At 43.5% G+C, this 26,548-nt stretch overlaps 1 protein-coding gene across 1 annotated transcript in view; it reads left to right on the top strand.

Moving 5' to 3' along the window:
• Positions 1 to 26,548, top strand: part of LOC134968711 (chymotrypsin B-like) — a 145,318-nt gene that overhangs the window by 19,829 nt on the left and 98,941 nt on the right. The gene's annotated exons all lie outside the window — the stretch shown is intronic.

The raw sequence follows: 26,548 nt of genomic DNA, 5'->3' as shown, positions 1-26,548 counted from the left end.
CCCTCCCCCTTTAAAAGTGATTGTATCTTTATTGTATTTTATGTGTAGTTATCTGGTTAGGAATTCTATGTTATTTTGGTAGTGTATAACTTGTATTGTATTATTCTTTTTGAACGTTCATTCATTTACTTAAAAGGCGTTAGACCCTTAGACCGGTATTGTGTATGTTCATTATATTGCAGTGGGTAATAGGAGCGTCTCTATCGCTCAAACAGCTTTAGTGTAAACAAGGTTAAGCAGCGTTATATCGCTACAGTGTTTCAGTACAAGGTTTACAGTATAAGAATATCATTTCTGTGTGTTACATTCAAGGTCTACTGATTGTTATCTTGTGAGCGTCTGCGCCGCTCGTGATCTCCTCGTGGTCTCGAGCGTCCGCTACGCTGATAGCGTAGCATTACGGTAGTCGCTTACCTATAGTGTGCCCGATACCAACAGCGTATTCTCGCGAGCGTTTGTGTCGCTCGAGCGGCTCGCTCCCGATACAGCGTCCGCTACGCTAAGAGCGTACCCTTACGGTACCTTGTGCGCCAATTGCATACTGTGTCTCTTAACCTCTTTATAGTGTGTTATATAGGATAAATATTAGGCTTTATCAATTGGCAGCTCGTCCGTCCTTCACATATCTGCACTAGGTAATTACAGCAGACATTATCGATCAGCAAAGGGCGGGAGGTAATATTCCTCATAGTGCTGACCCGATAAGCGTCTGCTTCGCTTAGTAAAGGGTGCTGAAGGAATCCGGAACCGGAGGTAAGAACAATACGCTAGTGTCTTTTAAAACTGTTTTTTTTCTCTGTTCTGTCTTGCGTACGCACGCACGCATACATCTGTATTTCTTTTCATTTGTGTATTTTCACATTTCACTCTCCTGTTTGCCATTTCATAATTGATAACGTGCTAAGAAAGATTTGTTGCTATTAGTAGTTAAAGAGTAAAAGTAATACATTAAGGGGTAATTTGTAAAGCACGCACACAGCTTTGCCTAAGATTACAAGGAGAGACCTGTGTGATGCTCGGTAGATGATTACAATTAAAGATCATCTACATTGATAAACGTGTTGATTGTATTTCGGTGGACATATCTGGTCAGCGTACACGTGTCTCTAACAAAAGGGTGAGACAAGAGTACGCAACACAAGGGCCGACGCACGCAGCGTATATTACGCAACGGAGCGTCTGGGTACGCCCACGTAACTCAAATAACACGATAGGATTATTTTAGCTCGCGAAAAGGAAGCAACGCGATAAATAGCGCAAGTCAATTTTAGTGTCCAAAATTTTAAGCTAATAGATCCTTCTCCAATTTGTGACTCATCTGGTCTAGACTATTACTGAATGAAAGAAATTTCTGTGCAGAAATAGAAACAAAAGTAAAGTGTACATGTAGTGAGTGTTTGCATATATAAGTTTTTACAATTTTTTTGGGTTGAACCACAAGAAGTCGAGTTCTCGTGAGGTACATACATGTAAGTGACGTGCATGGTGGCTAGGGAGGCATCCCTTGTTAAACAATAAAAAAGAGCATTAGAGTATAGCAGACCAGGAGGTCTACTGTAGCACAGACCAGGAGGTCCGGAACAGACCAGGAGGTCTAGGTACAGCAGACTAAGAAGTCTGCTATAGATAGAAAAGAGCACAACCCAGGAAGGGTTGGTGCAAAACCCATATAGGCCATTAAAGCTCAGGCTGAAGGAATTCGCAGCCACAATTTTCGATTCCACTGGTCGCTCCGCACATAAGATTAGTTGCTTATGTGCCGAACGATTGTACCACACGTAATTGTGTGCATTAGTTAGTAATTTGACCCAGTACCATTTGCGTACGAAAGGGGTCATAAACGCTATTTGTACATTCTAACGTGATTTGTGTAATTTTTTTTTTATTTTAAGGGAAGTTCGCTAGTCACTTGGGAACTATCCAGCAACCAATAGTTACTGAAAAGAGTAAGTGCTCTTCTGATCACCCTCACATGTTTCAGTAAATAGAGGTTCAGGTCGCAGGGGCCCTGGGTCGAGTACGCCAGCGCTGAGGCAGTGTGTGGGCGTATTGGTCGGCGTGGGCGAGTGAGTGGAGTACTCGGTAAACTTCGCCGCCGGCCTACCCCGGACATCTTGGTTTTTGTAAGGGTTCGCTGAAGACCCTGATTAAGGTCAGAGGTAGTGAAAGCAACACCTGCAAGTATGGGGGCCAGTTGTTCAGGTAGGGGGCGATCAACCTCGGTTCGGGTTGACTTAATAAACCGACCAATCGGGTCGGCAAGGTATGTAATGTGTGAAAAATACGGTTCACACACACAGGTTTTATGTGATGAATGGGAAAGAATGACTGTACGTGACGAGGATAAGTTCCCTCGGGTAGGTAGTTTTAGCCCAGATGTGTTACAAAACCTTAGGAGAAGGATATGTCTCATTAAATCAACAAAGAGACGGATCAAACATTATGATTATTTACAGTTATGGCAACAGGAAGGTGAAATACAGAGAGGATTGGCTCAGGCGGCTGGATCCAACCCTATCGGGAAACTGATAGCTACGGCTCCACCGCCACCTTACATAACGGGAGAGAAGTTGGTTGCAGAGAATGACGCAATAAGGTGTAATAAACAAGCACTTAGTAACTGCATAAATGTTAAGGATAATGTGGATAAGATGAGTAATGCAAGTATTAACCCGTGCAAGTTGTACCCTGTATTAAACTTTCCCCAGGAGTATGATCAAGAAGACGAATCAACAACACTATCGGCGCTCTCTCTAGCAGCCACCATATCAGAAACAGCAGTGGGTACGGCCCAACCCGTAAGATTAGTATCAAAGGCCCCTAGCGGAGGGACAGGTGAGGTTGTATCAACAGGTAAGTACGGCACCATACACTATGCTGAAACCATTTCACCACAAGCTGTAGAATCTATTCAGAATGATGTTAGTAGACTTAATCCCGTTAGGGTAATAGCAGTGCCAAATGGGAAAACGGACGCTTCAGGAGTCACTCCTGTCAGAAACATCGCCATGCACTGTCCATTTTCCCGAATGGAATTGAGGACAATAGTGTCCGAATTCCCTGATCCTAGGAAGGATCTAGTTGCTAGCCAGAAATATATTAGAGACCTAGGGAATACTGTAGAGCCCAATAACAAAGACTGGCAGATATTGCTGAGGGCATGTTTACCCTCCAATGTCGACTCAGCACAATTTTTAGCTGACTGTAAATTAGATGAGGATGTACCCCTTACGGATGTGTACAACCAAGACAATGTAAAGAGAATACATTTACAGTTAAAAGAGTATTTTCCAGCTGTAGTTAAATGGAACAAGATTTTCTCCATAAAACAAAAAGAGGCAGAAACAGCTGCAGACTATTTTCACAGGGCATTACAGGAAATGGCTAGGTATACAGGCATAGAAGACATTAAAACAAATGTAAATCATAGAGAGGTAGCAGTATCTGTGTTAATGGATGGTTTAAAGGAGGTATTGAAGACAAGGGTACAGACCACGCAACCATGTTGGCGAGGTCTGTCGGTGGCTACTTTGAGAGAGGCCGCCCTTGATCACGATCGAAATATCACCAGACACAGGGAGTCACAAAGTGATAAGTTAATGGCCGTAAGTATACAGGCCCTGACCACAAGGCCACCTTTGTATGAATCTCCAAACCCTGTGGGTAAGTCAAATGTGGTAACTTGTTATTACTGTCATAAAGAGGGACATTTTGCACGAGACTGTAGATCGAAAAACACACAAAAATCATACCAACCCCCTAGACAACGACATGACACACGAAATTGGGATCAGGGACCGCAGAGACGGAGTCATGAGCCACATGCAGGGGAAACAAAAAGGTATCCCCCAAAAAGAGACTGGCAAGTCTCTGGTAGTTCCCATTTACCCCCTTCTCAAGTAGTTGCTGCCAGCGCGATTCAGGGAGGTCACCATACCCAATAGGGGTGTGGCCATACCTGTAATCTGCAGCCAGTGAAATTGATCGCAAGCCTTGGAAGTGAACCCGCGGTCACAATTGATGTAGCTGGTAAATCATTAAACTTCCTTGTAGATACGGGGGCGGCCAAATCAGTGATAAATTCGACAGTGGGCATGAGAACCACTGGTAAGACAATTCCAGCCATGGGAGTAACGGGAGTAGTCCAGCACTACCCTGTTAGCAAACCAGCAGAGATTACAATAGGGCCTTTGCATACCAAGCATTCCTTTTTGCTGGCGGCATCGGCACCGACTAATCTCCTGGGAAGAGATTTATTGTGTAAAATGGGGTGTGTCATTTATTGCACTCCTGAAGGTGTATTCTTAGACATACCTGAGAATCACGCTCAGGAAGTGCGAGACATGCTAGACTCCCCATCAAAATTAATGTCCCACACTGTTATGTTAAATAGGAATCCATCCCAGGTAGAAGAAATGACATCCCAAATACCAGAGTCACTGTGGACTAAAGATGGACAAGACACTGGATTAATGGCAAACGTAGCTCCAGTAGTTGTGCAAGTAAAAGATGGTAGGATAGCTCCAAAAATCCCACAATACCCTCTGAAGCCAGAGGTGGAGTTAGGAGTTTACCCAGTAATAGAGCGCTTGCTACAACAGGGCATACTGGTAAGAACATCCAGCACTGCCAATAGTCCCATCTTCCCTGTGAAAAAGAGTGGGGGGAGGGGTTACAGGCTAGTACAGGATCTAAGGGGGATTAACAAAATAGTTGAGAGTCAGTTCCCCGTAGTGCCAAATCCAGCTGTCATCCTTATGCAGATCCCTCCCACTGTGAAATTTTTCACTGTTATTGACCTCTGCTCCGCCTTTTTCTCGGTACCCCTGCATCCTGACAGCCAATATTTGTTTGCATTTACATACAGAGGAGTCCAATACACATGGACTCGATTACCGCAAGGTTTCATAGACAGTCCAAGTATATTTTCACAGGCTTTGCATGATTGTTTACAGTCTTTCCAACCAGAGAGTGGATCAATATTGATACAGTATGTGGATGATTTACTCCTGTGTTCAGATTCACTGGAAGCGTCCCTGAAAGATACGAAACAGCTCCTGTTTCATCTTTCAGACACAGGACACAAGGTTTCCAAAGACAAACTACAATTATGCCAGCCTAAAGTAAAATATCTGGGACACTGTCTAACACAAGGACTGAGACACCTGACCGCTGATAGAATTCAAGCAATTAGAGACATGACACTGCCACAGACCCAGCAACAGATCAGAACGTTTTTAGGAATGTGTGGGTATTGCCGTAACTGGATCCCAGGTTTTTCCATTCTAGCATTACCCTTGCAAGAGATGGTCTCATCAAACAAACCTGATCGGATTTCGCATACAGACGAATCCGAGATGGCATTTGAGAGACTTAAACAGTGCCTAACGCAGGCACCAGCATTAGGTATGCCAGACTATGGGAAACCCTATACGGAACAGAAAGTGCTGGTTGCGCGGCAGGCATCCTAACCCAAAAGCACGGTGATGCCAGCAGGCCGGTAGCATACTACAGCGCTCAGCTAGACACGGTAGCGCGATCCCTCCCCACATGCTTGCGAAGTGTCGCCGCAATAGCATTGCTAGTTACAAAAAGCGAAGATGTAGTGCTAGGACACAACCTCACAATTCATACACCACATGCAGTGTCAGCCTTGCTGAATTCTGCCCAAACCAGGCACGTCTCATCAGCGCGGTTTACAAGATGGGAATTGGCATTAATGGCCCCCGTAAACATCACCACAAGGAGATGCAGTGCATTAAATCCTGCAACATATCTCCCAGGTGTGCCTGGACAGGCACAAAGGGTGGAGGATGAGAGTGATGGGGAAGGAGGATTTAATACAAAGGATGACACACATGATTGTATGGAATATTTGACCCAAAATTTCACGGCAAGGCCTGACATCAGTGACAATCCACTGGAAGATGTAGATTTTACTTTCTACACTGACGGTAGTTGTCACAGACAGACGGACTCGGGAGACTTGTGTACTGGATACGCAGTCGTAGATGACCAAGGCACCATAGAAGCAGAACCGCTAGGCCCACCTCACTCAGCCCAGGTTGCTGAACTGGTTGCCCTAACCAGAGCATGTGAATTGGCTAAGGGAAAGTCAGCCAATATCTACACCGATTCTAGATACGCCTTCGGAGTAGTCCATGATTTTGGAGCCCTATGGCGTCTCAGAAATTTCATGACGGCAGCTGGTACACCGATAGCGCATGCAACTCACATCAAAAGGCTTCTAACAGCGATACAGGAACCCGACAGAGTGGCTGTTATCAAGTGTACAGCACATACATATAGCCAGGACCCAGTATCACTTGGTAACAGCCGAGCAGACGAAGCTGCTAAGTTAGCAGCTGGTACCCCCAGACAGACAGACACCACACAATTGATGGTATTTAATACCATCAACACACAGAAGTTGTGTGAGATGCAAAATTTGTGTTCCACACAGGAAAAGGCAGTCTGGAAGGCAAATAGATATGGCCAGGAGTCCTCAGGACTCTGGACAGATGGACAGGGTAAACCAGTGGCCCCCAGAGCATATCTTCCATGTTTAGCTGAAGCAGCACATGGGCTGACTCATCTGGGCAAGGAGGGAATGTGTAAGTTGGTAAGAGCATATTGGTGCGCCCCAGGATTCTCATCCCATGCAGGTAAGAGAGCAATGTCATGCCTTACCTGCTTGAGGAAGAATATCGGAAAGGCAATACCAACAGAACCATCTCATATCCCACCTACAGGCGGCCCTTTTCAGGTAATACAGATTGATTTTATACAATTACCCCCTTGTCGAAATTTGAAATATGTACTTGTTTGTATAGATGTGTTTTCAAATTGGGTCGAAGCATTTCCTGCGGCCACAAATACCGCTATGTTTACTGCTAAGAAAATTGTGCAGGAATTTGTGTGTAGATACGGTATCCCTAGAATAATTGAAAGTGATAGGGGTACCCATTTTACAGGTGATGTCTTTCAAGGAATGTGTAAGTTGATGGGAATTGATAGTAAGCTGCACACTCCATACCGCCTTCAGGCGAGTGCGAAGGTGGAAAGAGTGAACAGCACGATTAAAAATAAACTGAGCAAAGTTATGGCAGAAACAGGATTGACATGGCCAGAAGCTTTACCCATTGTACTATACAGCATCAGAACCACTCCCAGGTCCCCTCTTAATCTGTCCCCCTTTGAAATTCTGTTTGGTCGACAACCGCATGTTATGATTAACCCTCAGGATGATTTGAAGTGTAACAATGAAGTGACTATAAAATACCTGGTTAACATGAGTAAACAGCTAAGGAATCAGAACGATAATTTGAAGTTGGTGATTCCTGATCTGCCAGATAGTAATTGTCATGACATTGAACCTGGGGATTATGTAATGATACAAAATTTTCTACGCTCAGGTTGCCTTATTGACAGATGGGAAGGACCATACCAGGTCTTATTGGTTAGCACGACAGCATTGAAGGTTGCCGAGAGAGAGACTTGGGTTCATTCATCCCATTGCAAGAAGGTTGCTGATCCAGAGAAGTCCCGTGATAAAGAACAGACGGTAGAGGAAGTTGTATCACTGGAGTGTCTGTTTCAGGAGGACTGAGACGGCACCTGAGCATTGAGAATAATAAGATCGGAGGCAGTTGTCGATTCCCTGTACCCTTTTATTGTTTTCTCCACTTCCCATCCCATCTCCTTCAATTATTTCTTTCCCCTTTCTCATTCTTCTCCATTTCCTCCTATAAGATGGACTTGCCCCAAGAGACTGTGATCCGGATTTTCCTGTTGACCATGATGTTGACCCGAGCAGTCTGTTCCGGCGAAAGTACCATGGAGGTAGAGAGAGGTTCTGGAATGGGTTCTGATTACAGAGATGGAGGCGTAGATTTCCAAGAACAACATAATCGTCAAGCAAAGGCGAGTATCAGAAAACGATCCGATAGCATTGACCATAGAAGGAATTGTGAAGGATTGTTCGCTGAAGAAAATTGCATCTGTAGGCATTGTGATAATGTAGTTGAGGATGGGTGCATCAAGAAATGTCAGTCCAGTTTTAATATCCACATGGACCAGCATCCATTGAGTGACTATCACTCCTTAGTGGGTAAAGTGTTAAATCAGACAGATTGTTGGGTATGCTCTCAAGTACCTCAAGGTCATAGTAAATCAGGCTTAGTACCATTCCCTTTAACGGTAGGGGAGGTACTTGAGCTAAGTGGTGGGAGACCGGTGGACAGGAGGTTTAATATCTCCAGTCCTCCTAGTTTGAAGCTCCACCAATATCATGTGGATAGATCCCTAGTATGTTTTAACATTTCCAATCCCCGAAAGCCGGGAAATTGGGAAGTGTCATGGAATAACCAAACCATGACCTTTTCATACAGAGCCGATAGAATGCCAACAGATACAGAACTTATACGCCACATAGCCGGTAGTGGAAAATATTTCCGATATAGGTATACCCTAGGAAGTAGGTCCATGAGAGTTGGAGAGGTATCACCAGGATACTGTGCACATATCATACAAACTGATACGTGTAGTAAACAGATGGGAGAATTAGGGTTAGGAAATTTCATATGGAAAATGTGTAATATGGTTATGTCCTACTCCGTCCCATATGTTCTCCCCGATGATGCATATTTCATATGCGGGAGGAAGGCGTATAAGTGGCTTGCCCCAAACTCAGAAGGGTTATGTTATATTGGAAGTACTGCCTGAGGTAATGACTGTATCACATACTAAAATGAAAGATATTCACCGCAGTGCCCAAGCTCCTTATACCCACACTCATTACGAGCACATCGTTAAACGGCACCTGATAGAGAGAACAGAGCATCCGGCCTCTGACCTGATCAGTGAATCCACCGGGATTCAATTCCTAATCGCGTTAGATATCACTCGCACCGCCAGAGGAGTGATAAATTATAAATATATATCTGCGCTTGCAAATTTATTAGACAATATCACTGAAATGTATGATGACACATTCAGGTATACTGGAAGGGAGCTCCAAGCTTATAAAACAGAACTGGTTCAGCATAGGATGATTCTCAATTATCTCACAGCTGTGACGGGTGGGTATTGTGTCACACTAGCAACGCAGTACGGCGTAAAATGCTGCACTTATATCACAAACAGCACCGAGGACCCGGTCGAGGTCATAGACCAAAAGATGGACGACATTCTCCAATTAAAATGGGAGTTCCGAAGGAAACACAATCTCACCCTTGCCGCTGTGGGTAATGAGCTGACCAGTTGGGTGTCATGGTTGAACCCGCGAAATTGGTTCTCTGGTTTAGGAGAATGGACCCAAGGTATTATCATGGATGTAGGGAAATTCCTTTTGTGTGTTCTGGGTGTCATCATATTAGTCGGTCTGATATTTAGATGCGTTCGGGTTTTAACAAAGTGTAAACGTAGCGCCCGAGTGATGAGTTTAAGGAGTGAAGATACTGTAATAACAACGACTGATGTGATTTATGACCCAACGATAGAGACACTGTTGTGATGAAAATGTGATTCTACGGTCCGTTTCTTTCACCTGTTTCTCTTTTTTCTCCAAGGTAAAAAGACCCGCTTGGAAGAAGATTTTGACAGCCTTGTATATAGACAACAGATGGACTAAAGAAGAAGTTTGACAACCTTTTACACAGACAACTGATGGACTATGCCATAGACCCCCATATCCCTAGTACTTTTAATTTTACGCTAGCCCAACACTTTTTGTAAGTCTATGGACATTGATAAAGCTTTGCTTGCGTTTATTGGCAAAAGCACAAAGAGACTACAGTCAACATGTACATCAAGACAAGACACCAGACAAGACTTCAATCGGCGAAATGTAAATTAACCTCACATAATGGTATCTCTACCCCGTAACAACACTTCTTTTTTTTTCACCTCTACAACCTTCAGGTAATGACACACATAGTCGATAGGGAATATAGGCACAGATATCAGCACTCACATATTTCCCCCATTCATGTATCATCAACTAAAATGTGCTCCCCCATTTTGTTGCAACCAAAAGCCGAAGAGAGCTCGGTAAAGTTTGATAGCCCATCCACAGACCCGTACCACAGGATAAGAAGGAATTCAAATGTATACTTCGCAATACCTCGAAGCTTGATTTAAAACATGTACGGCACGATGATACATGACCCCCCAAACATGGATTCATACACACATGCTTCTGCTATCTCACTAGGTCATACCCTTTTCCTACCTTCTCCTCTCCTCCCCTACCCAATCATAGAAATGTATTATACATGACATATATTTTTCTCTTTTTGAAATGTTTTAGAAAGTGGCAGTTATTGGTGACTGCCAAAGGGTGGACTGTCAAAGTCAGAAAAATATCACTATGCACACTGCCATATTTGCACCTCATGCGTGTCCTCGCTGCGCGTGCCTGTGCTCTCCCGTGTGTGCGCATACTCGCTGTTGCGTGCACCCGCAGGCGCACGGTATGCGCATTTACGGTAGAGTTTGTATGCGTCTAGCGTGCGACTCAATCGTTACATATTTTAACCATATAATGTATTTTGTAGATCATGGTCTCTTTGATAGAATTTGAAAGTTTAGTTAATGTAGCATGTTCATGGACAAAGAGATCCCTCTTTGTTTGATACGAAGGGTCAGACAAGGGTTATACAGTGGTGTTTAGTATCCATCGGAAGAGTATTTAATTAGCAATATTCCGGTGTTGGTTTGAAGCGGATAACTCGCTCGTGCGAATAGTTATGGACATAAGAAGTTTATGGACTTTTACTATATTTGCACTTTATTATCCATGCGGCGGGAAACCTAGTTTCCCACCCACCTGAGCAGTTAGGAATAGTCACAGCCCACCTGTATGAATCAACCTATGACCCTTTGTTATAATGCGAAGAGGAATTCCTGTGTCCAATGAACAATAAGAATATAGGAACCATTGTACTGTATTGTGTGTAGTGTATAAAAGGACAAGCCGATCTGGGCCAGCTCTCTATTCTCTTCAACGGTTCTCACCACTGATAATCGGGAGCTGGATATCCAGGAGGCGCATGCGATTGTTACCCTTTGTGCGTAAGTTTCTCTGCAATCATATTGTCTTTGTTTATTGTTATAAGCCATTCTCTTTTTCTCTCTCTCTCACTCCCTCTCTCTCTCCCTCCCCCTTTAAAAGTGATTGTATCTTTATTGTATTTTATGTGTAGTTATCTGGTTAGGAATTCTATGTTATTTTGGTAGTGTATAACTTGTATTGTATTATTCTTTTTGAACGTTCATTCATTTCCTTAAAAGGCGTTAGACCCTTAGACCGGTATTGTGTGTGTTCATTATATTGCAGTGGGTAATAGGAGCGTCTCTATCGCTCAAACAGCTTTAGTGTAAACAAGGTTAAGCAGCGTTATATCGCTACAGTGTTTCAGTACAAGGTTTACAGTATAAGAATATAATTTCTGTGTGTTACATTCAAGGTCTACTGATTGTTATCTTGTGAGCGTCTGCGCCGCTCGTGATCTCCTCGTGGTCTCGAGCGTCCGCTACGCTGATAGCGTAGCATTACGGTAGTCGCTTACCTATAGTGTGCCCGATACCAACAGCGTATTCTCGCGAACGTTTGTGTCGCTCGAGCGGCTCGCTCCCGATACAGCGTCCGCTACGCTAAGAGCGTACCCTTACGGTACCTCGTGCGCCAATTGCGTACTGTGTCTCTTAACCTTTTTATAGTGTGTTATATAGGATAAATATTAGGCTTTATCAGTATGTATGTTTGTGTGCATGTATGTAATAAATCTTTACTTTCACGGTGTGTGTGTCTTGTCTTTTTTTGGGTATTTTTTTAGTAGTAGTACTACAGGTACCAGCGGGCCCGTTTTTCCGCCGCATGCTGGTACTTGTGGTTCTCCAAGTACCAGCATGCGGGGGAGGCTTGCTGGGACTTGTAGTACTGCTACTAAAAACAATATCTTTTCATTTTCACAAAAGGCTATCAGCCCCCCATCCGCAGCCAATTGGATGGGGGGACAGCCTCGGGCTTCACCCCTGGCCCTTGGGTGGCTGGGGGGGGACCCCTTGATTGAAGGGGTCCCCACTCCCCCAGGGTACCCCGGCCAGGGGTGACTAGTTGGATATTTGATGCCACGGCCGCAGGGCACTATATAAAAGTGACCCCCGGCTGTGGCATTATCTGTCCAGCTAGTGGAGCCCGGTGCTGGTTTTAAAAATACGGGGGACCCCTACTCTTTTTGTCCCCCGTATTTTTGGAACCAGGACCAGGCGCAGAGCCCGATGCTGGTTGCTTAAATATGGGGGAACCCCTGTCATTTTTTTCCCCATATTTCTGCAACCAGGATCGGCTCAAAGAGCCCGAGGCTGGTTATGCTTAGGAGGGGGGACCCCACGCAATTTTTTTTGAGAAAATAATCACTTTCCCACCCCTTCCCACTGATATACATGCACGGATCTCATGGATCTCATGGATCCGTGCATGCCTATCCAATCACGGATAAAAAAAAGCAGGTCTGTTTTTTTTTAAGCACTTTTTTACGAGTTGTAATTTTTCGCGGCAGTGTTTTGTTTTTTTTTGCTTTGCACTTCTTAGTAAATGACCGAGATTCATACTTAAACAGCCGCGTTTTGACCGATGGTGTATTCATTCGTGATTTTTTCCTAGGACTTCCAAATATTACGAATGCCCTCATCACTGCCGTGATTTGAGTTTAGTAAATTACCGAGATGACACTTTGATGAAAAAACGGCATCTTGGTCAAAATCGGGACCTTAGTAAATTTACCCCACTGACCTAGTCTGCCATTACAACCATCTCTGGCAGTGAATTCCTTATTCGTATTGCCCTTACAGTGAAGAATCCCTTCCTGCGCTGAGTACAAAATCTCCTCTCCTCAAGCCTTAGTGGGTGTCCGCGCGTTTTGTGTAGAGGACTCTTAATAAACAAATCACCTGATAGTGCCTTAATAAACAAATCACCGCCACATATTGCCCCTTTACATATCTGTATCTCCTCTTAGTCATCTCATTTCCAGTGTAAACATATCTAACCTAAAAAGCCTCTTCTCATAGTCCAGTGTCTCCAACCCCTTAATCAATTTGGTAGCTCGCCTCTGAACCTTTTCAAGTTCTAACATGTCTCTTTAATTGTGTGGTGCCCAGAACTGTACACAATACTCAAAATGCGGTTGCACCAATGATTTATACAGTGGCAGGATTACACTCTCATCACTTGTCTCAATTCCCCTTTTAATACATGCTAACACCTCATCTCCCTTTGTTGCTGCTCTTTGAAATAATTATATATATATGTATATATATATATATATATACAGTATGTATATATATATATATATATATATATATATATATATACAGGTTGAGTATCCCTTATCCAAAATGCTTGGAACCAGAGGTATTTTGGATATGGGATTTTTCCGTATTTTGGAATAATTGCATACCATAATGAGATATCATGGTGATGGGACCTAAATCTAAGCACAGAATACATTTATGTTACATATACACCTTATACACACAGCAGGAAGGTAATTTTAGCCAATATTTTTTGTAACTTTGTGCATTAAACAAAGTGCATCTACATTCACACAATTCATTTATGTTGCATATTCACCTTATACACACAGCAGGAAGGTCATTTAATACAATATTTTTAATAACTGTGTGTATTAAACAAAGCTTGTGTACATTGAGCCATCAAAAAACAAAGGTTTCACTATCCCACTCTCACGCAAAAAAGTCCGTATTTCGGAATATTCCGTATTTCGGAATATTTGGATATGGGATACTCAACCTGTATATATATATATATATATATATAAAAGCAAAAACTCTCTTACTGCACTATTAAAGGAAATTTTGAATTTGAAGAAGAATTTATCAGGCTGCCTTGTCTCACTGGGTTTCCTGATAGGAAGAACTCAAGAACTGGAAAACATACAACAATAGTGAGACTGGCGCCTCGGGGTTCTATCAACACCCTAACAATTTGTCCCACCTATTATAGATGTTGCATATATACCCAGATGAAATAAGGTATTTTACGAGGAGTAGTGTTAAACAGTGTATTCCTCTGATACAATTTATTATAAAAATTCATAAAATATAAAATAAGTCCATAATCACATAGACATTTCAAATAGGAAATACTTCCTGGTATTAACAAGTTTAGAAAACACCACGGATGTCATTGTAAAGATGTATAGATGTTCTTTTACAGTCTCCTCTTTCATAAGGGGTACATATTAATTTGTGAGTAATTTCCATCTTTACAATAATTAAACCGCAAATGGTACAATTCATGGACACTTGCATCTATCAGACGGGCCACTGCACATTTATATTTGTGGTCCACAAGGCCTTATATATACAAAAAATGATGTACAGATGCAGCCTCCGTTATCTTGGCTGGCTGAGGCGTTAGTCACGATTGGGCATTCGCAGCGTGCCTGGGCGCAAGGAGGCGTGCCTAGTCATAGGAAGGCGCGCCTAGTTGTAGGGAGGCGCACAGAGCGTTTGGCATTACCTTTAAGTGTAATGCCTGCGATCATCCACCAGATGTCACTTTTTAAAATCACCATTGCGCATGTGTGTGGTCTCCATTAAAATACAATACCGAAATACATAGTAAGAACTACTTTACTGGTGTGTCTCATTATGCTACAATATGCTACAGTATGTCATACAGTATATTACAGTGTACAGATGTAAATACAGTAGTACAGTATGTACAGATGCAAATGAATGTGATAAAGCAACAGTATAGTCCAGGCCTGGCCAACCTGTGGCTCTCCAGCTGTTGCAAAACTACAAGTCCCATCATGCTTTGCCACAGTTTTGCTATTAAGGAATGGTAAAACTGTGGCAGGGCATGCTGGGATGTGTAGTTTCACAACATCTGGAGAGCCACAGGTTGGCCAGGCCTGGTATAGTCCATTGACGTTAGGAATATGTAAGCGTCCAAGTCCCTCAGACAAATCAACAAATAAAACCACTAGAGTACATAGATGCAAACGAACATGTTACAGGTACGTTGTTTTCTATTGATGTTGGGGATATTGTATGTTAGCATCCTAATCCCGTAGCCATTATGGCATAATCAAAACCAATGGGCGTATTCATCTGTCAGTGGTGACATGTCCGAGTGGTGAAGTGTTCCGCTTCCCCTGCTTAGAGTCCCGGGTTCGATTTCCAAAGTGCGAATGCATGTTAGTTTTTTCCAGACACTTTATTCATTTTTCTATTTTTGTATCTATTGTAGTGTACTATACTTTCACATTCAATAGAAGTGTGCACACAAGTTTGACATAAATCAGGGCAAAGCTGTAAAATACACAGCGGCTATGACGATAAGGTTCTATGCACCGGCCGGTACACATACAATTCTGTTGCATAGCAGACTTAATTGAAATGGCTACCACCCATGACGCCTTGCCTCGTGGTAGCCCTTAGCTATGGAGTGAGCGATGGCATAGGTTTTGCAGGCTACAGGGTAATGCTGAAGGAGTGTCACAATCTCCCTAGCTAAAATACATAGGGGCAACAGGGATAGGCAAGCTCTATGCACATTACGATACACCGGACTCGAACACATACAGTAGCAAGTTGACAAAATGGCTGCCACCCATAATCCCTTGCCCTGTGGAAGCCCTCAGCTATGGAGCAAGTGATGGCACAGGCGTTGCAGGCTACAGGGGAATGCTAAAGGAGCATCTGAATGGTTCCGGTATGAATGGTCGACCATGTTATGGTCGACAGTCATTAGGTCGACCACTATTGGTCGACATTGACATGGTCGACATGGACACATGGTCGACACATGAAAGGTCGACACATGAAAAGGTCGACATGAGTTTTTAAACTTTTATTGGTGTCGTTTTTTGCGTAAAGTGACTGGGAACCCCAATTAGTGCACCGCGTCCCCTCGCATGGCTTGCTTCGTTCGCCATGCTTCGGGCATGGTGCCTTCGCTCCGCTACCGCTTCGCTCTGCACAGATTACCGTTCCAATCGTAGTCCACGTGGATCGTAAAGTATGGAAGAGTTCCCCAAAAGAAAAAAAAGTTTAAAAACTCATGTCGACCTTTTCATGTGTCGACCTTTCACGTGTCGACCATTTTCATGTGTCGACCATGTGTCCATGTCAACCATGTCAATGTCGACCAATAGTGGTCGACCTAATGACTGTCGACCATAACATGGTCGACCATCTGAACGGATGCCCATCTGAATACCCTAGCTAAAATACACAGGTTCGATAGGGATAGGGAAGCTCTATGCACATTATGATACTCTATCATACCCTGCAACATTTTACACATGAATTCCGGTACAAATTAGGAAAGGAGGCATGGCCACGGGTAAAAGGGGGTTGTCCATGGACCCTTTCCTATACTTTCAATGTTAATTTGGAGAGTCAAAATCAATACAAAGACCTTTTTGGCAGGTACAGACCCTAAAAAAAGGTACACCGGACTCGAATGCATAGCAAGTTGACAAACTACAGAGCAATGCTGAAGGAGTGTCTCAATACCCTAGCTAAAATACACAGGGCAATAAGGTCCCATAGAGTGATCAATTAATAAATATATTGTGGTGTATATAGATGCAAAATAAGGAGTTTAAGCTCCAATACAGTATGGTCCATTGAAGTCAGGGATACAGTACAGTACAGTACAGTACGTGAGCGGCCAAGTCCCCTAGACATTTGGGCATAATCTAAAACCAATGGCAAGGGATCACTGCTTACTGTATATTTAGACATGAGCTTGTGTATCTGTCATGAGGTGTTTTTTTCCCTGACACTTTTTTTCTATTGTAATATACTGAACTGTACTGTAACTGTACTTTACATTCAATAGAGATACTGTATGCACACAGGTTTTACATGAATCAGGGCAATGCTGCAGGAGCATCTCATTACGCTATCTAAAATACACCACGACTATAGGCTAGGATACAGTAAATGAGTCCTGTAACCATAAGCTGTCTGCTGTATACAGCAGATTTCCATCTGGGATGCATTTGTGTGTTTGCAATAAAAAATAATAATTTACTGTACATTTAATGTATACAGTAAAAATTACCTCTAATACACATTTCCTGTGGAAAAGACTGTACAGTCCTGTACAGGACTGTACATGGAGCATTTTCTTTACTGATCCATTTATGTAATTTTTTTATTCACTCTGTACACTGAACCTTCGTTCCTCCAGCTGTTGTTGAACGAACTACACATACAGTACCAGCATGCCTTGCTAGTTTTGCTATTTTGCCATGCTAAAACTGTTGCAGGGCATGCTGGGATGTTTTGTTCAACAACAGCTGGAGGACTGAGGGTTTCCCATCCCTGATGTACAGTATTGAACAGTGTTTCTTTGGAAACTGACTTACTCTACAGTATATTTATAGACCAGCCTACTGTACACCCAACAATTTTGTTTGCCATAATACAGTAGAATACTGTATGTATAAAGTACCATATTAAAGAAGCAACTGAAGAAAAATCACAAAGCATGGCTACTATATTTTAAGTTCTCTTATAGTCTGAAATTTCAAGCCGTGCCATACTGTACATGTCAGGATAAGTAGATACTGTACAGTACAGTGTGGACCGATCTCTACTGTATGCATGAAATTCCAATTGCTATTTAGAGTACCTTGTCCAAAGTCTTTTGTCTGTTTAACTAAAGACTAGATGGTCCAAGTGGTTCTTACAGTATCTTCCATAAAAATCTATGTTTCTTTGTACAGTACCTACTGTATTACTAATAAAACATTTGCACCTCACACTTCAGAGTATTATGTACAGTACAGTAAGAAGCTTGCTGGTACACAGGATGTGTTCTTTGCCGCAGGGGGGGGGGGGGGCTAGGAGGGGGTTGCTTAGAGTCAGGACTGCTTTGCACAAGTACTGTACAGTAGCAGTCATACTGTACCTGTATTGACTGGCGCAAATCACTGTCCTTACAAATTCCTTGTTGTAACCCAGGCTGTGGTTAACATTCTGGGAGATTTGATTTAATGTACTGTACTGTATGATGCAGGTGATTAGGAGATAAGAATTGCAAATTGGAGACTCCTGCAATATCCGTGAGGGTAGGCAACTACTGTACTGTATGAACAATCAGCATATGTGTGGAGAGGAATTACCCCCCACTGCATAAAGGAAGCACTCAGTACAATTGTGCAAAGTTCTCAAATGCTTTTTATTGCATAAAATAATTGAAAACAAATACACACATCATTTATAACTGCGTAACACAGTCTTATACTGACAAATGTAAGCACAATTGTAACTTGATTAATACAGTAATGTACAGTACAGTACCTAAAAAATACTGTAGAGTACAGTATGCAGCTTAAACAAATCACATTTCTTCATATTGGTGCTAGAATTCTTGTTACTCTAAAACAGCAAAGGTACTGTACACAGTACCAGTGCTGTATGATAAACTAATGTCCAAGATTCTTTAAGGTGCGTAGCCCCTCTAAGTTTGAGAGCCTGGTACAAGCATAGTCCTTTGTTCCTGCTGTTGCCAGACCTGGCTGCTGTGTCCACCAGTGACTGACATCACAATACATGTCCGCCGAGTTGTGTCACCATGCATGACACATTATTACAGTCAGGGGGAGATAGACCATAGGCCTCACCAGGAAGAATCCTGGTAGGCTGATGTGTCTGTTTGGCCCACATATGACAGGAGACCCACCCACCACACTCAGTACACTGCATTGTCCAAATTTATGGCTTCACAGTACGTTATAATGTGCCTCTTGTGCTTCCCATGTTGGGACACTTCTAGACAATAGTACAGAGCCACTTTTATTTCCCAATCTGCCCCTCAGACACCCCGGCAGCAAAGATGCACGGAAATCTGCATTTGCGAACAATCAGGCCATATAAGACAATTACCCATTGTCAGGATGGGTGAATTATTGTTGTTAGTGTTTTTTCCCAAAATAAAGCAAAATGTAAATGGAACAGAGATTAGCGCTTGGTGAAAATGGAGGCAGCCTGGGTGTATTCTGGTGACTCCCAATCACCCAAAAGACTAATAGACAACAGTTATTTGTTGAATACACCGTTGGTGCTCCCACTGTAAGAATAACAAAGTTACGTGAAAATCTTGGTGAATAGTCCCGAAATGAATCCTATGTTTCACTTGGAAAATTCTTTTTTTTTCCTAGATTCCAATTCTTCTCCCAAAATTAATTCGGAATTTTTTTCCTTATGTAGAGGTATTCGTCATGGAAAGAAGAAAAAGCACATATAGTGTAGTAATTCAAAATAAAAGTAGATTTATTAAATTAAAATTCATGAGATACTTGTATCCAATAAAAGTGACAAATTCACTGTGTAGTAAAATTGGAACCGTACCGTGTCAGGCTCCCAGCATGGAGCAATGAGAAGAGCAAAATTGGAAGGTTCCGGAATTCCTCCCTCCTCCCCTCATGCAAAACACCGGCCGCAGGACCTGGTAGGGTTCTCCTGGTACTCTAGATGCAGGTAGATGGATCATTCAGAGCCGCCAACGCGTTTCGAGTTGTATCTAACTCTTCCTCAGGGCAGAATGATCCATACCTGCACACATCCTCTTTTTATACTGCATTTGACCCGGAAGTGGAAACATACTTCCTGTTGGTTACTTGTTCAGAAGGTCATTAAATTATTATCCTGGCATATTCCTTCATTTCTTAATATTTATAGCACTGGAAATATAATGCCTATATTATAAAATGATGTGAAATAAACAAAACAATAATGTTAAATGCTAAACTGCTTCCTGTGTGATATCATTTTCGGCCATGTATTGTTCCTATGAAAGCAATACAAGATTGCTCCATACATCACTCAATATGTATACATTGACCAAATTGATTCCGGTAAAGATATATCTTTATCTCAGCAGAGTTTTGTTGGAAACGCTATGCGTTCCATTCACGGCCGTACCCGGAAGCGCCGTGCTTTCCACCGCCGAGGACACACACGCACTTCCGGGGCGGCGCGGCCGGTCTGGGTTTTACTTCCAGATCCATTTAAGCCGGTTTCCGATTATCTCTACTATGATTATACAATTGTATTTACTATCATAATTGCATAGAGATAACAGGAACACTACATTTTCGCTTTGCCAAACGTCTAACATTAAATACTCGCTTACAAATCAGTGGGTTTACAGTTATCTTCCTGTCACCCTCTTTATATAAGTGAGTCACACTTTACCTCATCGTCACTACAATTTTGTTTAATACTTGTTTTAATTTATACTGCTGATACACAGCTATAATTGTACAATTTTTTTCGTCTGTGAATACCATTAAAAGTTAAGTTTTATCTAATTTTACATACAAACCACAAATTCCCTCATCCATCTTTCCATATTTTCTATCAATATATAGAAATTAAGTGTGCCCCTGAGAGACATAATAGTCCTCTTCTTTTTTGCCTCTTTGCAAAACAATCCCTTACCAGTTTGTTTTCGAACTAATGTCTGGGAGCACCACCAACCTTGATCTACTTCAAAAGCCTTATTAGGCGAAGTCGGTAGCTTTATGTTGGTCTTATTATATTTGCCTTATATGCTATATATGTTATATAACAATTGAATGACAATCAGTGTACAATCAGGACCAGTGCAGATTCCTAAAAAAAAACCCACCCAGTACAGTACTGTACCCAGAAAGACAAAATCTGAATACAGTACTGCAAGTACTGTTCTGTTGTTTAGAGCAGAGAATGGAAATGGGGGGGGGGGGGGGGGGGGTTAGGATCAAATAAGAATTGAGCTATAAATAATGTAAAAAAGGGGGCATACTAGATGGACACAGTGGTTCTTATCTGCCGTCAAATTCTAGTGTATGTTTCTATAGTACAGTACTGTACAGTATGTTTCTATGTTTAATAACACTTTTCCTCCATAACAACTGTCTAATCCTAATTTAACCATGTTGTTGCTGTGGTTGTTGTTATTAAGTAAATGACTGAATTGAAGTTAGATTTAGAAAAACAATTAATTATTTATAAAAAAGACCACGCCCGTATACAGGTTGAGAGACCACATTGTCTCAGCCTGGGTAAAAAATGATTTAACAGAGAAAACATGGCAATACAATGATTTGTATAACATCCAGTTACACCCCATTCTTATAACACTCCCATATGATTTCATGCATCTTGAGTACAGTGTTATGCTCATATTAGGACAATTGGCAAAAACAAACAAGAAATATTCAGCAAAACACATCTTTGTGACGAGGTTGGCTCTTGCTTTCACCCATGTGTCCTTGATAATAATAAAGTATACAATATCCATATTAGGAATTAAACTGGACTTCATGAACCTTTCGGATGTGTGTACGTGGCATCCGAACCAGCTAATTAACTTGTTTTTGTACTAAATGTAGGCCAAAGGTACTTTAGTATGTATGAAGTTAATATGAATATACTTTCCTATATAAGATAGAAACAAAATGGATTCTGTTATGCTTTTAGATTATAAAGGTGTTAGGGTCTCCTGCCCTGTGCTGCCACGTCGTCATGGCAACCGGGAGACAAGTGCTAGTGGAGTAACCTGAGCGCAGCTGATACTCCGGTTCGGGTCTTTTGCTGTGCAGTGGTTATAGGCTCTGTGCACGGCAGGGGATCCGGTGCTGGTTTTTGTGCTCACAGTCTGTGAGGTCTGAGTGGGGCGTGGACAGCACCTGCTTTATAAGGCCTCTTTTCAGGGTAAGCAGATGCTGCTGAATCTCTGTTGGTTAGTCAGTTCATGAAAGTTAGCCAGTACTGTGTAGCTTTGTATTTGTTTGTTGCTTACTGCAAATAGGCCTGGGGATTTGGTATTACACTCTGCCAAGCCAGACCTAGCAGTAAGACTGGAGTCAGTCGTTTAGCTTGCTGGGGTTCTGTTATTACTCTGTGAACTTAGCAAGTTTGCGGCTGTATTCTAACACTTGCCTGTCTAATCCTGTCTCACTGTGCTAGGTGTCAGGGGTCAGTTTAGTGGCAGTAAGTTTAAACCTGTGCACTGCAAGTGAGAATCAGGATTGTGGAGGCTCTCCTTGTGTCTATCATTCCATCTCTGACCAAGGAGTTTACTGCCACACCCGTTGGTAACCCTTTAGGGTTTTGCTGTTGCCCTTAGCAACAGCATTTCGGGTTCTCTACGTATTAAAACACAACATCTTGCTTTTTACATCTGAGCAGTTCTAATACAAGGGAGATACCCAGTTTCTTAGCCTCTGGGCTTCTCTGTTCACTGTGTGTGTATTTTGTTACCCTATCACCTTCTGTGTACGTTATGTCATATTCCCCAGTTTGTCTGTGAGTCCATTTGTTTTGCATAACAGTTCAAACACCAGTAAATTCCTGCAGACACTGGAGTGCATAACAGTTCTGACACTAGTACTTTCCTGCAGGCACTGGTGTGCATAACATATTCAGCAGCCTAATACTCCTGTTGAAATTTTGTGGGAATATGGAGCATACCCCTCAAAATACGTTGCAACAGGTGGTCAATCAGGTGCAGGTCCTGACTCGACAATTTAATGATTTGTCCATTAAAATGCACACCTCCCAGGCTGCTGGCGGAGCTCCCGCAGCAGCAGCACCTGCAGGGGTTAAAGAGCCGAAAGTAAATCTCCCGGATCGTTTTTCTGGAGATCGCTCGCAGTTCTTTTGTTTCAAGGAGAGCTGCAAGCTATACTTCCGGCTTAGGCCTCAGTCTTCTGGGTCGGAGATTCAGCGGGTGGGCATAGTGATTTCCTTGCTACAAGGAGACCCACAGGTCTGGGCATATGGGTTGCAGCCTGACTGTCCGTCGCTTAAAAGTGTTGATGCTTTTTTTACGGCACTGGGCATGTTGTATGATGACCCTGACAAGACGGCCTCAGCCGAGGCTCAGATTTCGATCCTTAAGCAAGGGCGAAGGCCAGTTGAGGTTTACTGTACGGAGTTTCGGAGGTTGGCCCATGATACCCAGTGGAATGACCCAGCCCTGAGACACCAGTACCGAAGAGGTCTTTCTAACCAGATAAAGGACCAACTGGTACAATATCCCTTGCCTGATAGCTTGGATCAGCTCATGCAGTTATCCATCCGGGTGGATAGACGGCTGAGAGAGCGTAGGCTTGAAAGGGAGACTGAGATTTCCTTCCTTCCCAAGGGAACCTCAGACTCTGAGGAATTTTCTGAGGAGCCTATGCAGATTGGGGCTACCCGCCTCTCCTCGCGTGAGAAGACGCGGAGGAGACAGCAGGGGTTGTGTTTGTACTGTGGGAATAAAGGTCATGTGGTAGTATCATGCCCAGAAAAGCCGGAAAACTTCAGGGCCTGAGGGTGATGGGAAATATCCTGTCAGGCCAGAAGTCAGAATTTCCCAAGAAGACTTTTATCATTCCGGTGACCTTGAAGATCCTCGGTCAAACTGTCAAGACTGAGGCCTTTGTGGACAGTGGGGCCGACGGGGTTTTTATGGACCGCCAATTCGCCCTAAAACACTCTGTTCCCTTAGTACCCTTGGCATCGGAAATTGAGATTTGTGGGTTAAACGGGGACCATTATCCCAAGGTAAAATTACCTCTTGCACTAGCCAGATTTCTTTGTTTATTGGAGCCACACACTCTGAAAAATTGTCCTTTTATGTGACTGTCTGTACTTTTGCCCCATTGGTGTTGGGGTTACCCTGGTTAAGGGCCCACAATCCTCAATTTGACTGGGTCTCTGGGGAGATTCTTAGTTGGGGTACTGATTGTTTCAGGAGTTGCTTGAGCCTTCCAGTCAGGCTCTCGCAGCTAAGTTTGCCAGGATTGCCAGGGTGTTATGCAGATTTTGCGGACGTGTTCTCCAAAAAAGTTGCAGAGGTACTACCTCCCCATCGCCCCTATGACTGTGCCATTGATTTGTTGCCAAATGCTAAGCTTCCCAAGAGCAGGTTGTACTCCCTGTCACGTCCTGAGACTCAGGCTATGGCAGAGTACATTCAGGAGAACTTGGCTAAGGGATTTATCAGACCTTCACAGTCTCCAGTTGGGTCGGGGTTCTTCTTCGTGGGTAAAAAGGACGGTTCGTTGCGACCCTGCATCGACTTCAGGGAATTGAACCGTATCACGATTAAAAACTCATACCCACTGCCTCTCATTTCGGTCTTGTTTGACCAGCTTCGTACTGCCACCATTTTTTCTAAGATTGACCTACGCGGTGCGTACAATCTAATCCGAATAAGAGAGGGGGATGAATGGAAGACTGCCTTTAATACCCACTCAGGGCATTATGAATATTTGGTGATGCCTTTTGGGCTCTGTAATGCCCCGGCAGTCTTCCAGGATTTCATGAATGATGTGCTCAGGGAATATTTGGATAGATTCTTAGTTGTATACTTAGATGACATCCTAATCTTCTCCCATTCCCTGGAGGAACATCGGAAGCATGTACGCTTAGTCCTCCAGAAACTCAGAGACCACCGGCTTGGGGCGAAGCTGGAGAAGTGCGAATTTGAAGTTCAGCAAATCGCATTTCTAGGATATATTATCTCCCCAGAAGGTTTCCAAATGGAGGGTTCCAAGGTACAGGCAGTCCTGGATTGGGTGCAGCCCACTAGTTTGAAGGCGCTTCAGCGTTTCCTGGGCTTTGCGAATTTTTATAGACGATTTATCGCTGGATTTTCGTCTATAGTGGCGCCCTTGGTGGCACTCACTAAGAAAGGGGCGGATGTTGCTCACTGGTCTTGTGAGGCTAAAGCGGCTTTTGCCCGTCTCAAAAGGGCATTTGTTTCGGCCAAGGTGCTGCGACACCCAGATCCAGAGCGTCCTTTTGTGGTGGAGGTGGATGCCTCTGAGATGGGTATTGGGGCAGTGCTTTCTCAGATGGGAGTGTCTGATAATCGCCTTCATCCCTGTGCTTACTTTTCCCGTAAATTTTCGCCTGCCGAGATGAATTATGACGTGGGTAACCGGGAATTGTTGGCTATTAAGGATGCACTCGAGGAGTGGAGACACTGGCTTGAGGGGGCTAAGTTTGTGGTCTCAATTCTCACTGACCATAAGAATCTGGCATATTTAGAGTCAGCGAAGCGTCTCAATGCCAGGCAGGCACGATGGGCTTTGTTTTTTGCTCGCTTTAATTTTTTGATAACATATCGCCCTGGGTCAAAAAACATCAAGGCTGATGCGCTCTCGCGGAGTTTTGCTCCAATCCAGGAGACCACCGAGGAGCCGTTGCCCATTGTTTCCCCATCATGTATTAAAGTGGGCATTACCCAGGACCTCTTATCATTAGTCCTTAGAGCACAGGAACAGGCTCCTCCAGACCTTCCGGTAGGTCTTTTGTTTGTGCCTCCTAGGTTAAGACAGCGAGTGTTCCTGGAATTCCATGCCAAGAAGTCGGCAGGTCACCCGGGTATTGCCAGAACTCGGGAGTTGCTATCTAGGGCGGTGTGGTGGCCCTCGGTGGCTAAGGATGTGGATCAGTGGGTTCGGGCATGTGACATCTGTGCCCGAAATAAGACTCCTAGAGGGGTTCCTGTTGGCCCATTACATCCACTCTCTATCCCATCTAAGCCATGGACCCACATTTCAATGGATTTTGTGGTGGACTTGCCCAAATCCTCGGGGATGACAGCCATCTGGGTTGTCGTTGACAGGTTTTCGAAGATGGCGCACTTCGTTCCACTGGTTGGGCTGCCATCAGCCAGACGCCTGTCTGAATTATTTATGCTGCATGTTGTGCGTCTCCACGGGTTGCCACTTGATGTGGTCTCTGACCGCGGATCCCAGTTTGTGGCCAAATTCTGGAGGGCATTTTGTTCCGATCTCCAGATTTCTGTCAGCTTGTCGTCAGGCTACCATCCGCAGTCTAATGGGCAGACTGAAAGGGTGAACCAGTCCTTGGAGCAGTTCCTCAGGTGTTATGTCTCCAAGTGTCAGACTGACTGGGTTGCTCATCTGTCCATGGCGGAGTTTGCCTATAACAACGCGGCTCACTCTGCTACAGGGATCTCTCCCTTCCTTTGTGTGTATGGTCATCATCCTAAGGCCAATTCTTTTGACCTCCTGGACTCCACGCCTGGTGGTTCCTCTGTGGTTTCGGTCCTTAGAGGTATTTGGTGGAAAGTGAAGAAAGCCCTTGTGTCTGTGTCATTAGTGACCAAAAGGGTTTTTGATAAGCGGAAAAGACCCTGCAGCTTCAAATTAGGAGACTTCGTCTGGTTGTCTACCAAGAATTTGAAGTTGAGACAGCCATCTCATAAGTTAGGGCCCCGGTTTATCGGCCCTTATAAGATCACCAGGGTTATCAATCCGGTGGCATTTCAGTTAGATCTGCCCCGTTCTTTGGGTATCAATAAAACATTTCATTGTTCCCTTTTAAAACGGGCGATTAGTAATCCTTCTTCCAGTGGAAGACCTTCCCCTCTTCTGATACGTGGCCAGAGGGAGTTTGTTGTTGAAAGGATTCTTGACTCCAAGGTGGTTCGGGGTCGGCTGTCATTTTTGGTGCACTGGAAGGGGTATGGCCCAGAGGAGCGGTCGTG

This window comes from Pseudophryne corroboree, chromosome 11 (genome assembly GCF_028390025.1).
Source record: "Pseudophryne corroboree isolate aPseCor3 chromosome 11, aPseCor3.hap2, whole genome shotgun sequence".
In the NCBI taxonomy this organism is placed as follows: Eukaryota; Metazoa; Chordata; class Amphibia; order Anura; family Myobatrachidae; genus Pseudophryne; species Pseudophryne corroboree.
This window is presented reverse-complemented; position numbering and strand designations above follow the sequence as displayed.